We start from the raw sequence: 18,510 nt of genomic DNA on the forward strand, positions 1-18,510 counted from the left end.
ATGTTCAGCTGTATTACGTTAGCTAGTTATAATGAAAGTGTCAATGATTATTATAACAAGTTAGTTCCATCTATGCTAATACTAGACTGGAATGCAGGTTAGGCAAGGCTGGGTCTAAGAAAGTTTCTGTATATGATAGAGATGATTAAAGATAAGATAAAAAACAACTTCATATCAGAATGATGGACAATACAACCCAAGCTTATCATTTCCAGAGTTTAAGAAAGTCTTGAAAAACAAAGAGATATGGCCAAGTGGACTGGTTCAGCCTGAGATGGCAGTGGTAAGTGCTTTCTTGAAGGCCAGATGAAACCTGGGAGACTGGGCAAAACCACATAAAACAACCAGAATGAATAAACAGAAGAATCTGTGCAATCCCCTTGGATTTCCTTTTAAAGAACATGTCTAGAGAAAAGAATATGGCATTTGGAGTCTCAAAGCCTGAGGTTTGAAATCTGGCTCCACCATTTATTAGCTCCAAAAGCAACTGCCTCCTGTGGAAAATGGAGACACAGAGTGGGGACTTGCAGAGACGCTGCAGTGAAAGGCCTAGCACAGTGCCTGACACCCAGTGTGAACCTCTAACTTGAGCATTCCCATTGCTGTGATCTCAGGGGTCTTGCTTGGACACGTAATTAAAGTTCCTGCCTTCTCAGGGGTTGCCTGGATGGCTCAGTGAGCTAAGTGTTGACTTCAGCTCAGGCCATGACTCATGGTTTGGGAGCTCAGGCCCCGCATGGGGCTCTCTGCTGTCTGCACAAAGACTGCTTTGGATCCTCTGTCCCCACCCCCCTCTCTTTCTGCCCCTCCCCCCTTCCTTCTCTCTCTCCCTGGCAAGCTTATACACTCTCTGTCTCTCTCAAAAAATAAATAAACATTAAAAAAAAGTTGTTGCCTTCTTCAAAACAACTCTAGAGGCGAGTCCTTTGAAATAAGCTATGTTCTATGAACCATCTATGTGGAGAGTTGTGGGTGTTGGTATATCTATGGATAGGTGAGCAACTGTGAATAAACTTGGGAAGAACACATGTAAGGGTTAAATTGTACTATAGGGCTAACGCTTAGCTTGAAAGATAACAACTTTGTTCTGACACTGAAGGTCAAAAGATAACAACCTTGCTTTTACTCTTGTAAATCATACTTCATACTCTTGTGAATCAGCTTTACCAGTGAAGGAAACAAAAGCTCAAAAAAGAGCATCAGAGACAAGGTCAAGGAGATCCACTGGTTGCAACTTAGCGGCAGAAAGTCTAAAATAATCACCTCATTCGATAACTGTTTCTGACTCATCTGGCAACTGTTTCTAACTCATCTGGGAACTGTTTCTCTGTTCTGTTCCCAGATAATCATAAAACGATGTGATTGGCTTTAAAAACTCTGTACCCTGGCTGTTCGGGGCCACACTCTTATCAAGAGTGTTGGTCCCGATCGGTCGGCCTTGCCTCTCATTGTAATAAACTTTGTTGTGACTGTCACTGGTGCCCGTAGCATTCTGTTTCAGGAGTCGTGTGGATGCAACACACATCTGTTGAAAATCAGTGTTCAGTGTGGATCAATGCTTTGATCTAAGGCCTCTACAGATATTTGCTTGTACTTTACTTCTGTGGGGGATGTTCGAGCCACCTGGAACCATCCCTGTCAGTCCAAATTCTTCTTTCCTAGGACTTCTTGGAGTAGGCTTTCCCTACTATAATTTTGTAGCACTCTAGGTCGTGGGGAAAATAAATGGCTTTGTAGCTTTCTCAGGCCAGCCCATATAGGTACATTCTGTGATTTTAGCTATGGTGTCAGGTTCTTCAGGTAGAAACTAAAACCAGTGCTGGTTCATTTTAAAGGTATAAGAGAGAGTTTTTTCATTGAAATAGTTTTGGAATAAAGAAAAAAATCCGCTTTATACAGTGGGTGAATGATAGTACAGAGACTGCCAATTCTCCATGAAGCCACAAATCCTACAAAACCTAAGTTCCACAAGGTCAGGGTCATCTTTGTTGTTCATCATATCCCTAGCGCTGAGCACTGTGTCTGACACATAGCAGGCAACAAGCAAGTATCTGTGAAATGAATGAAGAAAGAAAGGAATCGTATTGAAAGGCATGCGCAAAGATAGCAGAGCCTTAACATGATCCAAGGGCAAGCTGATGAGTATTTTAGGGATACACTGGCTTCTTTATGTTGACACTGAGATAACAACTGTCATACTTTCCCACTAAATATTCCTTAGTGCCATTTTTGGAGAGAAACATTCACTGGAGGCATCCTTAAGCAGATGAAGTTCTTAGGAATTCCAGATGGGTAGGTTGATAAGAGTTCACATCTGAATGGACATTGTTATACAAAAAGTTCGGAAGAACCCAAATGATTGTGCAGTTTTATACTCCTCCTATAACATGAAACCCAGGAGCCTTCAGATGATTCCTGTACTCTTTTCCATTTTCAGCCAAAATAGATTCCTTCTGCCTCTCTCAAACTTTCCCATTATTGCATAATCTAGGAGGGCCCACAGAGCTTCCCTTGTTGTTAAGCAGAACTGACAGAAGACTGATATTTTCTATTTAAGGCAGAGCTTGGAAGTTACCACCTGATTCTCAAACAGCACCGAGAGACAAATGCGGGTATCATGCACAAGATGTTCTGTCCCTTTGACTTTTACTTTCTTGCCTCTATATCAGCCCTTAAACAGCAGCCTAGTGATAACTGACGTGGGATCATTGGCATTGGTATTCATTCTTTAGAAGGCAAGATTTAGGCTTTTATATATTTTGTTTTCATTACATTTAAGAAAGAATGCCTCACATTCACATAAACAAAACTGGAAATTCCATTTTGGAGTTTCATATTCAAAATGTTACAGTACCTTTGTTCCTTTAAGAGGTCTCTGATGAAAACAAAAACAAAAATAAAACAAACAAACAAAAACCACCTCAAAAAGAAAAAAAACACATCTCACAAGTTGAAGAGGTTCTGGACGACATGCAATTTTGATAACATGCCATTTTATAGAGTGAGTGATATCTGTTTTCAGTGATATCTTGTAAGGGTTAAATTGTAGTGTAGGGCTAACCTGTAGCCTTAAGAAATAACAGCTTTGTTTTAACACTATAGGTTAAGAGATAACAGCCTTATCCTATCAATCAAGGGATGGATTAGTGTTTGATTGGATTGGAGCAAGGGTCTGTTTGAACTGTTTCCACCTGGGAACTATTCCTTTGTTCTGTTCCCAGGTGATAATAAGACGTGGTTGGCTATAAATACTCTGTACCCCGGCTGTTCAAGACCGCACTCTAGTCAAGAGTGTAGGTCCCGATCCATCGGTTTGCCTTACCTCTCATTGCAATAAACTTTGTTGTGACTGTCACTGGTGCCTGTACCATTCTGTTTCAGGAGTCGTGTGGATGCAACAATCTGACTGGCATTTTTTCTCAATTAACCTAAATTATTTCTAATATTTTCATAATTATTTTAAACATGTCCATGTCATCATATTTAAATCCTCTGAAAGGCAAAGGGACTAGACCTTTATACAAGCACATCTCAGAGATACTGCAGGTTTGCTTCCAGACGACCACAGTAAAGTGACTATTGCAACAGAGCAAGTCAAATGAATTTTTTTGTTTCCCAGTGCACACACAAGTTAGATTTACACTATACGGTAGTGTATTAAGTGTGCAATAGCATTATGTCTAAAATGAACAACGTACACACCTTAATTTAAAAATACTTAATTGTTAAAAAATGATAACGATCATCTGAGCATTCAGAGAGTAGTAGTCTTTTTGCTGGTATAGGGTCTTGCCTGGATGTTCATGGTTGCTGACTGATCAAGGTGGTGGTTACTAAAGGCTGGGTGACTTTAGCAATTTCTTAAAAGGAGACAATGAAGTTTTCCCCATCAATTAACACATTTCTTTCACATATTATTTCTCTGTAGCATGTGATGCTGTTTGATAGCATTTTACCCACAGTAGAATGTCTTTCAGAATTGGAGTCAATCCTCTCAAATCCTGCCACTGCTTATCAGCTAAATTGATGGAATATTCTAAATCCTTTGTTGTCATTTCCACAATCTTCATTGCGTCTTCACCAGGAGTAGATGCCATCAAGAAACCACTTTCTTTGCCCATCCATAAGAAGCAATCCTCTTCCATTAAACTTTTATCAGGAGATTGCAGCAATTCAGTGCCATCCACAGGCTCCACTTCTAATTCTAGTTCTCTGGCTATTCTCAGTTCATCCTCGGTTATTGCATCTACTGAAGTCCTGAACCCATCAAAGTCATCTATAAGGGTTGGAATTAACTTCTTCCAAACTCTTGTTCATGTTATTTTGACCTCGTCTCATAGATCAAAAATGTTCTTAATGGCATCTAGAATGGTGAATCCTTTCCAGAAGGTTTTCAGTTTACTTTGCCCAGATCCCTCACAGGAATCACTATCTGTAGCAGCTATAGCCTTATGCAATGTAATTTTTAAATAATAAGACTTGAAAGTCAAAATCAGCCCTTGAACTATGGGCTGCAGAATGAATGTTGTATTAGCAGGCATGAAAACAACATTAATCTTGTATGTCTCCATCAGATCTGCTGGGTGATCGGGTGCATTATCAGTGAGCAGTAATATTTTGAAAGGAATCTTTTTATCTGAGCATATCTCAACAGTGAGCTTAAAAAATTCAGTGAACTGTGTTGCAAACAAATGTGCTGACATCCAGGCTTTGTTTTCCATTGATAAAGCACAGGCAAAGTAGGTATAGTATAATTCTTTTTCTTAGTGCTTATTTTTAGAGAGAAAGAGAGAAAGAGAGAAAGAGAGAAAGAGAGAGAGAGAGAGAGAGAGCGCGCGAGCATGCGTGAGTTGGGGAGGGGCAGAGAGAGACAGAGAGTCCCAAGCAGGCTTTGCACCGTCAATGCAGAGTCTGACATGGGGCTGGCACTCACAAACCATCAGATCATGACCTGAGGCTGAACCAAGAGTCAGGTGTTCAACCGACTGACCCACCCAGGTGCCCCAGATTTAGTATAATTCTTAAGGGTCCTAGGATTTTGGAAATGGTCAATGAGAATTAGCTTCAACGTAAGTCACCAGCTGCATTAGTCCCTAACAAAAGAGTTTTTTGAAGCTAGGCATTGGCTTCTCCTCTGTAGCTATGAAAGTCCTGGATGACATCTTGTTCTAATATAAAGCTGCTTCATCTACATTGGAAATCTGTTGTTTAGGGTAACTACCTTCATTAATGATCTTAGCCAGACTTTCTGGATAATTCACTGCAGCTTCTCCATAAGCACCTGCTGCTTCACCTTGCACTTTTATGTTATGGAGATGGCTTCTTTCCTTAAATCTCATGAACCAGCCTCTGCTAGCTTCCAACTTTTCTTCTCCTCACCTTTCTTAGATTCTGTAGACTTGAAGAGAGTCAGGGCCTGGCTCTGGATTAGGCTTTGGCTTAAGGGAATGTTGAATGTTGTGGCAGTTTGATCTTCTATCCAAACCACTGAAACTTTCTCCGTATCAGCAATAAGTCTGTTTTGCTTTTTTATCAAGAACTTTTCCTTTGCATTCACAACTTGGCTAATTGTTTGGTGCAAGAGGCCTGGCTTTTGGCATCTCTTGGCTTTCAACATGCTTTCCTCACCGAGCTTAATCATTTCTAGCTTTGGATTGAAAGTGAGAGACGTGCAACTCTTCCCTTCACTTGAACACTTAGAGGCCACGGTAGGGTTATTAATTGGCCTAGTTTCAATCTGTGTCTCAGGGAATAGGGAGGCCCGGAGGAGAGACATGGGGGAATGGCCAGTTGGTGGAGCAGTCAGAACACACACTTTTATCAATTAAGTTTGCTGTCTTATGTGGGTATGATTCACAATGCCCTAAAACAATTACAATAGTAACATCAAAGATCACTGATCACAGGTGACAAAAACTTTGAAATATTGTGAGAATTATCAAAATATGGCACACAGGCATGAGGTGAACAGAATGGCGTTGGAAAAATGGCATTGATCGACTTCCTTGACGCAGGGTTGCCAAAACCTTCAATATGTAAAAAAACACACTATCTGGAAAGTGCGATAAAGCCAAGTGCAGTAAAAGGAGGTATGCCAGTAATCTCAATTTAACCAGTCTGTGGATATGGGCTTTTTCCAGGAAGGGGGTGTTATCTTGGGTTTATGGCTATCTTTAGCCAAAAGCAAGTCCCAGAGAGGGACTCAGCTCACAGACAGCATTTGCTAACACTCCCAAAAGCTGGGGGTGTGTGCTCAAAACCTGGGGTCAGGGATCCTGGTGGAACACAACAGCCTCTAAGGAGAGATGGGGATGGGACAAATTGTGTGATTCTGCTCAGAGCTCTGGTACGTTTTTAAAAAAATTTTTAATGTTTTTTTTTTTAATGATTTTTGAGAGAGAGAGAGCGCGTGCGCGTGAGCGTGAGTGGGGGAGGGGCAGAGAGACGGAGCTGCAGAATCTGAAGCAGCTGTCAGCACAGAGCCTTTCATTTTTTAATCATGGAAGCTTATCTTTAATTTTTAAATTAGTTTTAAACTTTTAAATCATGACATATATCATACTAGAGAACTCACAATATATGTATACCAAATACACCATTTCAAATACCTTGGAATCCCCCACATAAATCTCCTTACTTGTATCCTTCTCTCGGGAGGTAACTGCTGACCTAAGTCTGGTGTTAATCATTTACTAGCTACTCTTTATAGCTTTTTTTTTTTTTAATTTAAATATTTTTTTTAAATAAGGACACCAGTCAGATTGGGTTTGGGGACACAATTCAACCTACAATATGATTTTTTTTCCTCATAAACATCTTTATTTCAAGCGTTCTTAAACACAGCTCTGCGTGCATTACGGAATGGTTGTCGTGTCCATTTACTGATATAGCTCTGTGCTCAACACGGCAAGCAAGGAGCAAATATCTTCTTTACGTGTGTTCTTAAATACTTCTTGACATGCATTCTTTTAATGATTTTTAAAGACACAGAAATATCTATTCCTAATCAATATTTTTTTAGTTTAGTTTTTGAAATTTATATAAATGGAGTCATCCTACTTCAGTGTTTTTCTGCCTAACAATGCTAACCAGAGCCTTAATCTCTAATTGTTGACTTCCAGGCAATGGCACAGACCAGATATAAATATCCTCTTCAATTAGGAACTTTTTGTTTTGATAGAAATGTCTTCCACCTAATCAGACTCTGTTGGCCTACAATGACTGGATGGCTTTTGTCAGAGCATAATTAATATTACAAAAATTTTTCAAAAATAAAATACTTTATTATTGTTTAATAAACTGATTCTATAGTAGAAAGACTATATGAGGAATTACTGTCTTTAAAAATATTGGGAGGGGTGCTTGGGTGGCTCAGTCGGTTGAGCATCTGACTTCAGCTCAGGTCATGATCTCACGGCTTGTGAGTTCAAACTCGAGCCCCATGTCAGTCTCTGGGCTGACAGCTCAGAGCCTGGAAAGCCTGCTTTGGATTCTGTGTCTCCCTCTCTCTGCACCTACCCCACTCACACTCTCTTGCTCTCTCAAAAATAAATAAAAACATTAAATTTTTTTTTTTAAATAATGGGGTTAAAAGGATAAGCAAAGCTAATAATAACCGTGGTATACAGAAACAAATTTTGTGTATAAGCATGTCATGAATAACTCTGATTATCTGGGTTTTATTGCTGTGATTTTCAAACATGGGGCCTCAGCCCAGAACACACCTATTCAAAATAATGAATCACGGCAGTGCGTCAAGAAATGTTGAACTTCAGTTTACAACTCTAACAATGAGGAGTTTGGCTAATCACTTGGGTTTTTATAGTACACTAATGTTGTGAAGAATTTTTTAAAAAAGATTAATTTGCCAAGTATAGCATTGTTAGAAATGACCTTTCTGTAATGGTTTATCTGATGAAGAAGAAATTCCTACAAGACACTTTGGCCCTGAGTGTAATTTCAAGTAGCTAAACACAGAACAAATCAATGGCTTTAATTATCTACTAGCCAAAATTTAAAACTCTTGAAAGCAAAACCCCCAGTAGGGGTCTGTTCAAAAGTGATTTAAAAACATCTAAAACTGCTAAGTTTTCCTGATTCAGAAAAATTTCTTTGAAGTAGGATATAAATTCAAGACCTGGAAGTGCCTTTCATTTCCCATGAGTTCAAATCTATTACGTTCTCAGGGACAATGGGTTTTTCCCCAGGAGGGAAAAAGGAAGAAGGTGTGTTTTTTTTTTCCCCCAAAGGAATGCTGTCTCTAATTTGTAATTATTGTAGACTTTTTGTATCAGGGCCAAAAGTCAGCAATGTCCATAGGATGTTTAAAAAATAATGGCTTTATAAGTAATAAAGTTAACACATTAATTTCTGTGTGTGTGTGTGTGTGTGTGTGTGTGTGTGTGTGTGTGTGTGTGCTTACTTGCAAGATTCAGTTAACTCTAATCAGGCAGCAGAGATTTGTTGCAATCTCACTTGGTATGTGTGATTGTGTGTGTATACATATGAGTAAGTAGTTCACCCCACTAAAGTAAGATAACGAAATGTCGTTAGAGGTTGAGGAAGGGGACTAGGTAGCAGAAAAAACATGTGCTTCCAAAGTCCTATTACTCTAAGGATAATCTGTGAGAAAGGACAGAGAGAGGTCATCTGTGGTTTGAGTGGTTCCTGTAGAATCAAAAGGAAACAGCACGTAGACCCCCCGTGGAATCACTAGGACTATGATCACACCTGTGATAACATTTTGGTCCTGGATTTCACACCAAATGAACTTAGCCATCCTAAGATGGTAAGTCTGCTTTTCCTATTTTTATTTCTTTATATAACTTAATTTAAATTTTATTACTTTTTTAAATTCCAGTAGAGTTAAATATATTATATCAGTTTCAGGTATACTGTTTTCTTTAGTTATATAAGTGACTTTGTGGCCCTGAAAAGACTCTAGCTATTATAGGAAAGATGACATAAGTCAAAATAATAATTTTAATACTTCTATGTACACCTAGAGACAAGTTTTAAAATCATCATTATAATCTGTCTGTTGTTATTTCACACATTCAACATAATTAAGGGTATCTGGCTTTTTGTGCTTGTGATTTTATTTATTTATTTATTAAACTTTATTTATTTATTTTTCAGTAATCTGTACACCCAATGTGGGGTTTGAACTCATGACCCCGAGATCAAGACTCCCATGCTCTTCTGACTGAGCCGGCCAGGCACCCCTGTAGCTGTGATATGAAATAATTAATTAATGTTAGTCTTGTGATTTTTATGAGGAAGGTATTTGCTTTAGTTCATAAATAGTATTTGACTATCTAAAGGAATTGGATATTTCAAGTCTTTATCCTCAGGTTTTTTTTAGCACCATTTAACTGCTTAGAAAAGTTTAGCTAAATATCTGTATGATGTAACATGTATGAAGGCCTTGAGATACATTGAAATTTTGTGATTATTGTTTAACATGCTTAACTGAATGTAATTAATGAAGGTGTTCATTATTTGGAGTAAATTACTCTGTTAAACTTATTAGAATATCAACCAAAGATCAAGTAAAAATTTTATAGAAAACTTATATTTGTATGTAAAACAACCAGATATTTAAGGTGAGCTCAATATTTAAGAAATACAAATCTTGTGGTGCCTGGGTGGCTCAGTTGGTTAAGTGTCCGACTTTGGCTCAGGTCATGATCTCGCAGTTTGTCAGTTCAAGCCCGCATCGGGCTCTGTGCTGACAGCTGGGAGCCTGGAACCTGCTTTGGATTCTGTGTCTCCTTCTCTCTCTGCCCCTCCCCCACTCACGCTCTGTCTCTGTCTCTGTCAAAAATAAATAAACATTAAAAAAAACAAATACAAATCTTTATGATACACTAAAGATCCCTTTTTAATGTTAAAGAACACAGTTAACAATTAGGCTCTTTTGGGAAACAGATTTCCGCAATTCCTAGCAAATATAAGTGACTGGAATACCATACCAGGTTCAGTGCAGAAAACAGAATTCACTCTAGTTATATGAGTCTAAAGGACTTTGGATGTTCACACACTCATGGAAGAGTGGGAAGAACATAAGTCGGGAGGCCAGTTGCTACGGTTCCTACCATCACATCTGTCATCGTCATGACTGCCAACACTCGTGAGGCTGGTGACTGGACATTGGTACACTTAACATCTGTTGGGACTTGCTTGCCAAACACAACAATAGCTAGAACATGGCCTCTGCCTTCCTACCCACCTGCATCATGTTGGCAGAACCCCAGCTGCACCCAAAACTCTAGCAGCAGGAGAGTGTAAATGTAGTTCCTTGCATTCTAGCCCCTGTGACACAGGAGGGAATTTACAAGAGGTGGGATGGGGTGCTGGGTGCCCAAAGACAAGATCCATTAAGCAAATTCCACAAATCAATATAGGCCTATTTATTATGACTTGGTATTATTTTCTTTTTTTTTAATTTTTAACATTTATTTATATTTGAGAGAGAGCAGAGCACAAGCAGGTGAGGGGCAGAGAGAGAGGGAAACACAGAATCCAAAGGAGGCTCCAGGCTCCAAGCTGTCAGCACAGAGCCCGATGGAGGGCTGGAACTCATGAACCGTGAGATCATGATCTGAGCCTAAGTCAGGCACTTAACTGACTCAGCCACTCAGGCGCCCAGTATTATTTTCTAACACTACAATAAGCAGGTCAGAAATTGGATGCCTTTTATCAGAGTTCCTATGGGACACAGGGTATTGGGCAGCTGTAGATGGTTTTCCAGTAGAGGTTTTAAAAATGTCTGTGACCTGGGGTGCTTGAGGCTCAGTCATTTGAGTGTCTGATTCTTGGTTTCTGTTCAAGTCATGATTTCAAGGTTGGTGAGTTCAAGCCCCACATCGGGCTCTGCACTGACAGCACGGAGCTTGCTTGGGATTCTCTCTCTCCCTTTCTCTCTCTCAAAATAAATAAACTTTAAAAACATTAAAAAATAAAAAAATAGAAATGTTTGTGACCTAAATTAGGCCACCTAATGGCTCTTCATTTTGCAGAAACTGTTTCCTCTTGACATTTGTCAGCAAATACATTGTAGAAAACAGGCTTCTCTAATCACATAGTTTTACAAGGATTGTATTTCACGTACTTTTTCCCCTCTAGGCAATATGACCCAGGGTGTGCTTCCCAGAGGAAAGATGACACCATTTGGCCAAACCTGTACCTTCCAGTTCCCTCTTGAAAATGTATCTTTCTACTGAGCAGAATTAATTTCACAATGTGGCTGAAGACTGCTTTGTAAAGTGCCTTATGAACAGAATAAATGAATCCAAGTTTAAAATTAATTCACCAAAGTTACTTCTCTTCTTCTGTATATTGGCTAGCAGTTTAATCTTCTAGGTGGCTTTCTGATCTAGGACAGAAGCACTGTATCTTCTGGTTTGGAAATTTTCTTAATTTGATTTTGCTCTATATAATAGTGCTAAGAAGTAATAGTTAGAATTAAGTTTGATTGTGAGATATAAAACCTAAAATAATAATAGCTTATACCCAATAAAATGTATTTCTCTCTCATGTGTGCAGTGTCTGAAGGTGAGTGGCCCAGAGCTCGTATGACCGAGTTTCACCGAGATCACTGTGCTGCCACACCAGAGTGTGGCCTTCATCCTTGTGGTCCTGGTAGGGAGTATCAGCATTCCAGGCAGAATGGCTAACGCGGAAAAATGAGGGTAAAGGGCGTGTGCCCACGGTCTTCAGGAAGGTTTTGAGAGACTGTAGGATTACACTTCCATGCCACTGGCTAGCATTTAGTCAAATGCTTTCAACTTGACTGCCAGCGGGAGCAGGGAAATGCAGTTTTTACTCTGGGTACCATGTGACCTGTCAATACTCTATTGTGTTGGGAAAAGCTGAGAGAGGGTGTAGTGGGGGCAATGAGCAGTCTATGCCACATCAAACTTGAATACAAACATAAAACATTTTTTAAAGTTTATTTATTTTTGAGAGATAGACAGAATGTGAGCAGGGTAGAGGCAGAGAGAGAGACACACACAGAATTGGAAGCAGGCTCCAGGCTCTGAGCTGTCAGCACAGAGCCCAACGTGGGGCTCAGACTCACGAGTCATGAGATCGTGACCTGAGCTGAAGTCAGATGCTCAACCTACTGAGCCACCAAGGTGCCCCTAAACATTTACTTTTGAAGAGTATCAGAATACTTTTAAAAAAAGATTTTTTTTTTCAGGAAAGGACATTAAGTTTTACTGTTTGACCTGAAGTGTGACTTACCATAAGTGGCACAAATGCCTTTAATAGAAAAGCTTACTCAGTATTTCCAGCTGGGTTAGCATGAACATATTGTCTCCTGCTGCAACTCTCACAGTAAGGGGAGTCTTTTCACTTTGTGCCCCTAGCAGGTTTCCCTGATCTGAGTTGTTCTAGAGGACAGAGTTTGGTGTAGAAACAGGTCAAGAGACTGGGGTTGTGCATGATGGGTCAGTAGAAGAAAAGGGAGCGGGGCCACCCGGGTGGCTCAGTTGGTTGAACAACCGACTCTTGGTTTTGGCTCAGGTCATGATCTCACGGTTCATGGGATTTGTTTGTGGGATCAAGCCCTGCTTTGGGCTCCGCGCTGACAGCATGGAGCCTACTTGGGATTTCCTCCCTCCCTCTCTCTCCACCCCTCCCCTGCTTGCTTGTGCTCTCTCAAAATAAATAATAAATTTACCAAAGAAAGTGAGAGAAACCAGGAGGCATGAGGAGGGGCTGGAGGGGGAGAAGAGATTCAGCAGTTAATTTTCCCTCTCTCTTATCACTTCCTGTTTCATCACGATGAAATTTGTTTTCTGCTCTAACAGAATTCCTGGGCCACTGTGAGAAGCAGGAGAATGGAAACAGGAGGAGGAAGTTGAAGTGCTGGGTGCTTCTATAGGAAGTAGTAAAGGCTCCTGTAAGTATTGAGTGCTGAGGCACCAAGCATGATGAAAACATCACCTTATTCTATTCCCTCAACAATCCTGTGAAGCAGTCATTGTCAACTCCACTTCACCAAGGAGGTGAAACACCCAGAATGTTAAAGTAACTCCCCAGAGTCACACATCCGGTGAGAGGTAAAGTCAGAATTCAAATCCATGTTGTGTCTACTGGCTAAACTGATGTCTCACTGAGAAAATGAGATTATCCAAACACTCAGGCTCAGGCCAACTTTCTTCCAAGATGGCTTGCTCAATGAAGGTATAACTTGGGTTCCATAATTACTAGTTAAAGGTGAGGAATGACAGAGGTCAAGAAAGGGAGAATGAAAAAGAGAGGCACCGTACCTCCGAAGTGATTTTACTCCACACCTACTGTTTGGCTGAGCACCCGCTTTACCATCTTCTTTCATCATATTCTCTTTGAAATCACGACTACTGGTTTAACTGCAGTTCCTAGCTCTTCTATCCTCTTTGTCCACAAACCCTCACAGACTTTGTCCTAAATGCAATAGCCACGGCAGCCAAACTCGCACTTTTACCGGCAGTGTTTAAGCGCACACTTCTCTTAGAGGCCAAATGAAGTCAGTTTGCTAACAAATGTATTTTTTCCTCTTTGAGTGTCCCTACAGATGGCAGGCAATGGTGGTTGACTATTCTGCAGCCCTTTTTGTCCTTGCCCAATTAAACCCTGACTTTGTTCAAGTATTCCCCATCCCTGAATTTCGGGGGAGGCAGGCCCAGACTTGGGCAAAATGTGCCTGGTTTGAGAAAGGAACAGTAGCTTCATTTTCCTAACTAGGAGTTGAGTTAGGAATTGACAGGTGATATAATTCTGGGTGATATGAAATGAGGGATATCTGATGGAGGCTTCCGGGAAAGTTTTCTTCACTTATTGAAAAAAGGAGGCAAGAAAGGAATGCTTACTCTTCTGGCCTTAGGACATGGCCCTGAAATGATGGGATGTTTGGAACTGCTACAACCATTTTGTCAACATGGAGACATCAACCAGGGGCGAATGCTGAGGAAAGCAGAGCAGAAAGACTAAAGGAATCTAGATTCTTTTTATTTCTTTAAAGTTTATTTATTTTGAGAGAGAGAGAGAGAGCAAGCGAGCGAGCATGAGCAGGATAGGGGCAGAGAGAAAGGGAGAGAGGACCCTAAGCAGTCTCCACACTGCCAGTGCAGAGCCCAACGCGGAACTCGAACTCACGAACTGTGAGATCATGACCTGAGCCGAAACCAAGAGTCAACGCTGACCAACCCACCCAGGAGCCCCAGAAATCTAGATTCTTGATGACTTCAATGAGCTGCTGAAATAAGCAAGCCCAAGCCTGAACATGGTCTTATTGTTACATGACATAAAAACATTAATTGTTTAAGTCACTTGAGTTGAACTTTTTTGTAGCTAAATGCAAATGAAGCATTGTAAGTGATAAAGTAGGAGAAACAGGACAGGAGATGAGGAACTGGGTCACGGTAGGTGTGAGTCACCAAAAGAGGTGGGAATGTGCTACTTAATATGTCACACGTAATTCTTATAGAAAGCTGTTCAGGCAATACCACAAAAATAGATTACTTGTATATTTTAAATTAGGACCTGCAAAAATCTCCAATTAGAGCAAGAGGTAAAACAAATTCATGAGGAAAAATGTCTTTGTCAGTTTTCTAAATATTAAAATTTTTACACACTCTTATTAAAGGATATCAATTGTGACAACTCCCTCTGGCTAAAAATGAAGGTATCTTCTTAATAATCCTCTGCCTCTCAGGCTAACCATTCTTGTTTTATGAGAAAGCCCTATTCCAGAAGATCTGTAGGAGTCTAGAGCTGCGCAGCTGTCACCCTATAGCATGATGAAGTTCATTCTCCAGGAAATGAAATGAATTTTCTTTTCCCAGATAACGCAAAGGATACTTTTAACTGTGCAAGTGTCCATCACAGGGAAGTCAGTTTTGCTTTGATCTGTGAGCACTTCCTCATAAAAGTGCATCTCATTGGTCCTTAGCTCTAGGAATAATTGTTCAATACATGTATGTTGAAAGATAATTAAAAGTGGAACTCTTCCTCTTTTTTTTTCCCTAAAGTAAAACACCCAAAGGATTAGTTGTTACTGGGAAGAACATCCTATTATAGTTGTAGGAAAATCTGCAAGTTTGGACTTGTTTTTTATTCCTTGCCAGATGCATTGTATCTTAGTAGCTTAGAGGCAAAATTCAGGCTTCTGAGAGATTTAACTGCTTCTTGGTGTGAGATTTATGACAAGGTTTGATCAGCTGGATGTAGGAATGTCTGTTGCTGCCTCAGCCTGCTCCTCTGGGCTAATAACTGCCTTCTGAGTTACTTTCCTGTCTGCAGATTCCCGCCACACTCCAGGTGGGAATGAAACATGTTGAAGAAGCTTCTGAGAAGTCTTACAATCAATCTTTGTATAACTCAGCCCTTCCCAAACGTATTTGATTATGGGATATTCCTTTTCATAGAACACCTGTAAATACCTCCCCAAAGACTTGTGTCCTGAGGAACAGACATTCAGAATCATTTGTCTGGACTGTGTTTGTTTTCCTCATTTTTACCTGGCCTTCTAAGGGGTGTGTGTGTGTGTGTGTGTGTTCTGGGGGTGGAGGAGATTGGGGCTTTTAACGAACTAACCATATCTGAAAAGACAAACTCAAAAGAGACAGATTAAAAAGAAAAGAACCTCCAAACCAGGGAATTCCAAGTAATGTAAGTTAGCATTTATTGGCTGCATACTGTCAGATGCTTTTTAAAATTTTTTTTAAATATTTAGTTTTGAGAGAGCGTGAGAGACAGAGTGTGAGCAGGGGACTGGTAGAGAGACAGGGGGAGACAGAATCCCAAGCAGGCTCCAGGTTCTGACCTGACGCAGGATCATGACCTGAGCTGAAGTCGGATGCTCAACCAGCTGAGCCACCTAGGCACCCCTGTCAGACACTGTTTTAAATACTTTACAACTATGAACACATTTAACCCTCAAAAGAACCCAATGAAGTAATACTACTATCATTCTCACCTATCAGATAAAGAAGGCTGAGACTCCGAGTAAGAAATTTGCCCCAGCTATCAAATGGGGAAGTCACACTTTGTGCTCAGACTGTCTGGTTCTAGAATGAGTCCTCTTCACCATTATGTCAGACTGCCCGCTTAACTCTTCAAAGAGATCCCCACATTCCCCAGCATGGAGACACATTTTCCATTCTTGGTCTCCAAGGAACCCCTGGTGAGGAGCTAACCCACCTGGCTTTATATGGTCTGCCAGTACTTTTGGGCTGTTTCTTTGGAATGTAACCTCTCTCTGCTTCACATCATTTTCATGTGTAAATGTAAAAGAAGAAAGAAGAAAGAAAGAAAGAAAGAAAGAAAGAAAGAAAGAAAGAAAGAAAGAAAGAAAGGAAGGAAGGAAGGAAGGAAGGAAGGAAGGAAGGAAAGGAAGGAAGGAAGGAAGGAAGGAAGGAAGGAAGGAAGGAAGGAAGGAAGGAAGGAAGAAAGAAAGAAAGAAAGAAAGAAAGAAAGAAAGAAAGAAAGAAAGAAAGAGAAAGAAAGAAAAAGAAAGGAGCATATACTTCACAAGGAGTCTGTGAGGGGTGCTCCATACATGTTACTACTGTCTAGTCAGACCTACTCTCCCAGGTCTCTACCTTACCGGCCCTGGTCTGTCCTCTACTTGGTTAGAGTAAGACTGCCAACTTTTATACAATGGTCCTTCAGGTATTTAAAGACAGGTAACATGGCACCTTTCTTCCAGGCAAACTATTGCTGGATTCTTTAACTGTGTCTGACTATGGCTTCAGAATGCTTTCCCTTCAGCTCTTAAACAGCTCTTTTACCAATGTATGGCATTTTGATCTCTCTTTCCTGAATATATCATATGAAGAGTTTTCCTTTTTCTTATAGTCCTTAAAAGGTTGAAGTTTATTTCATGAGATGAAACTGTCAGGACCACTGTAAACTAAAACGTTACAGCTAAAGGAGAATTTTATTTGGAAAATTCTGTTTCCTTTTTTAAAATTTATTTTCTCTTCCACAACAAATACTTTAATGCAACGGTTACTGGGGTGAGTTACAGGGTGATGCTGAACTGAATGAGTGACTGCATATTTTTCTTCTCTGTCACTTTAAGGAGGACCTGACCAGATGCCCTCTAAATTCTGTCTTAATCCTCAGATCCCGATTTGAGGCTTCTGCAATTTTGTTCCAAGTACAAACATGCTGAAGTCATCCTCATTTCAAAGCATAAGTTCTTTACACATTTTAGAGGAAATTTCATTTGCTACTACAGTACAAATAAGTTGTATGTATATGTATATAAGGATATATTTAAATATATGTATTTCCTATTTCCTTTTTTTATTCTAAGAAATTGCTTCTTCGGAGGGTGATTGCATTTGTTTTAAAGAGGTTTATCTATCTTCTAATGCTGCTTCTTTTCCCATTTGACATGTTAATCCCCTATCTTGCCAGATAACCCTTTGGTGACTTCCATCAGATATAAACAAATGTTCCCAGCGATGGAAATCCAGGGCAGCAACCTTCTATATTCCAGAATGCCATTAAGAATTCTTGACAAGGCAGCAGCCCTTTGGAACTCTCAGCACAAATACATGAAAAGACCCTGCTCAGCCTGTCAGTTCCCTTGATGACATGGGCAAGGTCAGGATATGCATTTAAAAAAAAAAGAACTTTTTGTGTGGAACTGTGATCCAAATGGATATTCAACCACACAAGGATCTCCTCAGAGGTGTCTACAGAGTAAAGTAGTGAGGTTTTGGTAATCAGGGTGAACAAAGCAGGACATGGGGATCAGACAGAGTCTATCCTTTCAGGGTCACAGACCCACCCAAATTTACTAAAATCTAACACATTCGTAGGTCTCTCCTTTTTTACAAGCTTTAGTCATTAGCCAGTCCCATTTTCTTATAGGAAGTATTTGTTAGTAAAGAATTTAGGCATTAATTAGGGAAGGAATAGAAATAATTACAAAGTATTAAATCCTTAGCAACTGAAGTTTATAAGGTCAAGTCCTCAAATGTCATGTCAATCATACCACATATGCCACAATACACAATAATCAGACATACACAGATACCAATGCAGGCAACATTATTTTGCCTCCTTTCGTGTTTAAAGTCATTGAAGGCTTTACTAGTGCTTTAAAAACCATAGAAACTTCTTGAACATACTTCAGTTATCTGGAGGAATAAATATGCTCCAAATGCTGTATTCATCAAACCTCTGAAAAGACAGATGATTTCTCTCTTTAGTATTTAAAAATTGACATCTGGGGGCACCTGGGTGACTCAGTTGGTTAAGCGTCCGACTTCAGCTCAGGTCATGACCTCATGGTTTGTGGGTTTGAGACCCATATCAGGCTCTGTGCTGAAAGCTCAGAACCTGGAGTCTCCTTCAGATTCTGTGTCTCCCTTTCTCTCTGCCCATCCCCCGCCCGTTCTCTCTCTCTCTCTCTCAAAAATAAACATTTAAAAATTTAAAAAAGAAATTGGTATTTAATTTCATTTTGAACTAGGTTAGAAACCTAAGTCTTCTCCATTGAGCTTT

At 40.0% G+C, this 18,510-nt stretch overlaps 1 pseudogene; it reads right to left on the reverse strand.

The window, feature by feature from the left end:
- Nucleotides 1-2,054: 2,054 nt before the first annotated feature.
- LOC106977408 (tigger transposable element-derived protein 1-like) lies at nucleotides 2,055-5,911 on the reverse strand (annotated as a pseudogene).
- Nucleotides 5,912-18,510: the final 12,599 nt, after the last annotated feature.

The sequence above is a fragment of the Acinonyx jubatus genome, chromosome B4 (genome assembly GCF_027475565.1).
Source record: "Acinonyx jubatus isolate Ajub_Pintada_27869175 chromosome B4, VMU_Ajub_asm_v1.0, whole genome shotgun sequence".
Lineage (NCBI taxonomy): Eukaryota > Metazoa > Chordata > Mammalia > Carnivora > Felidae > Acinonyx > Acinonyx jubatus.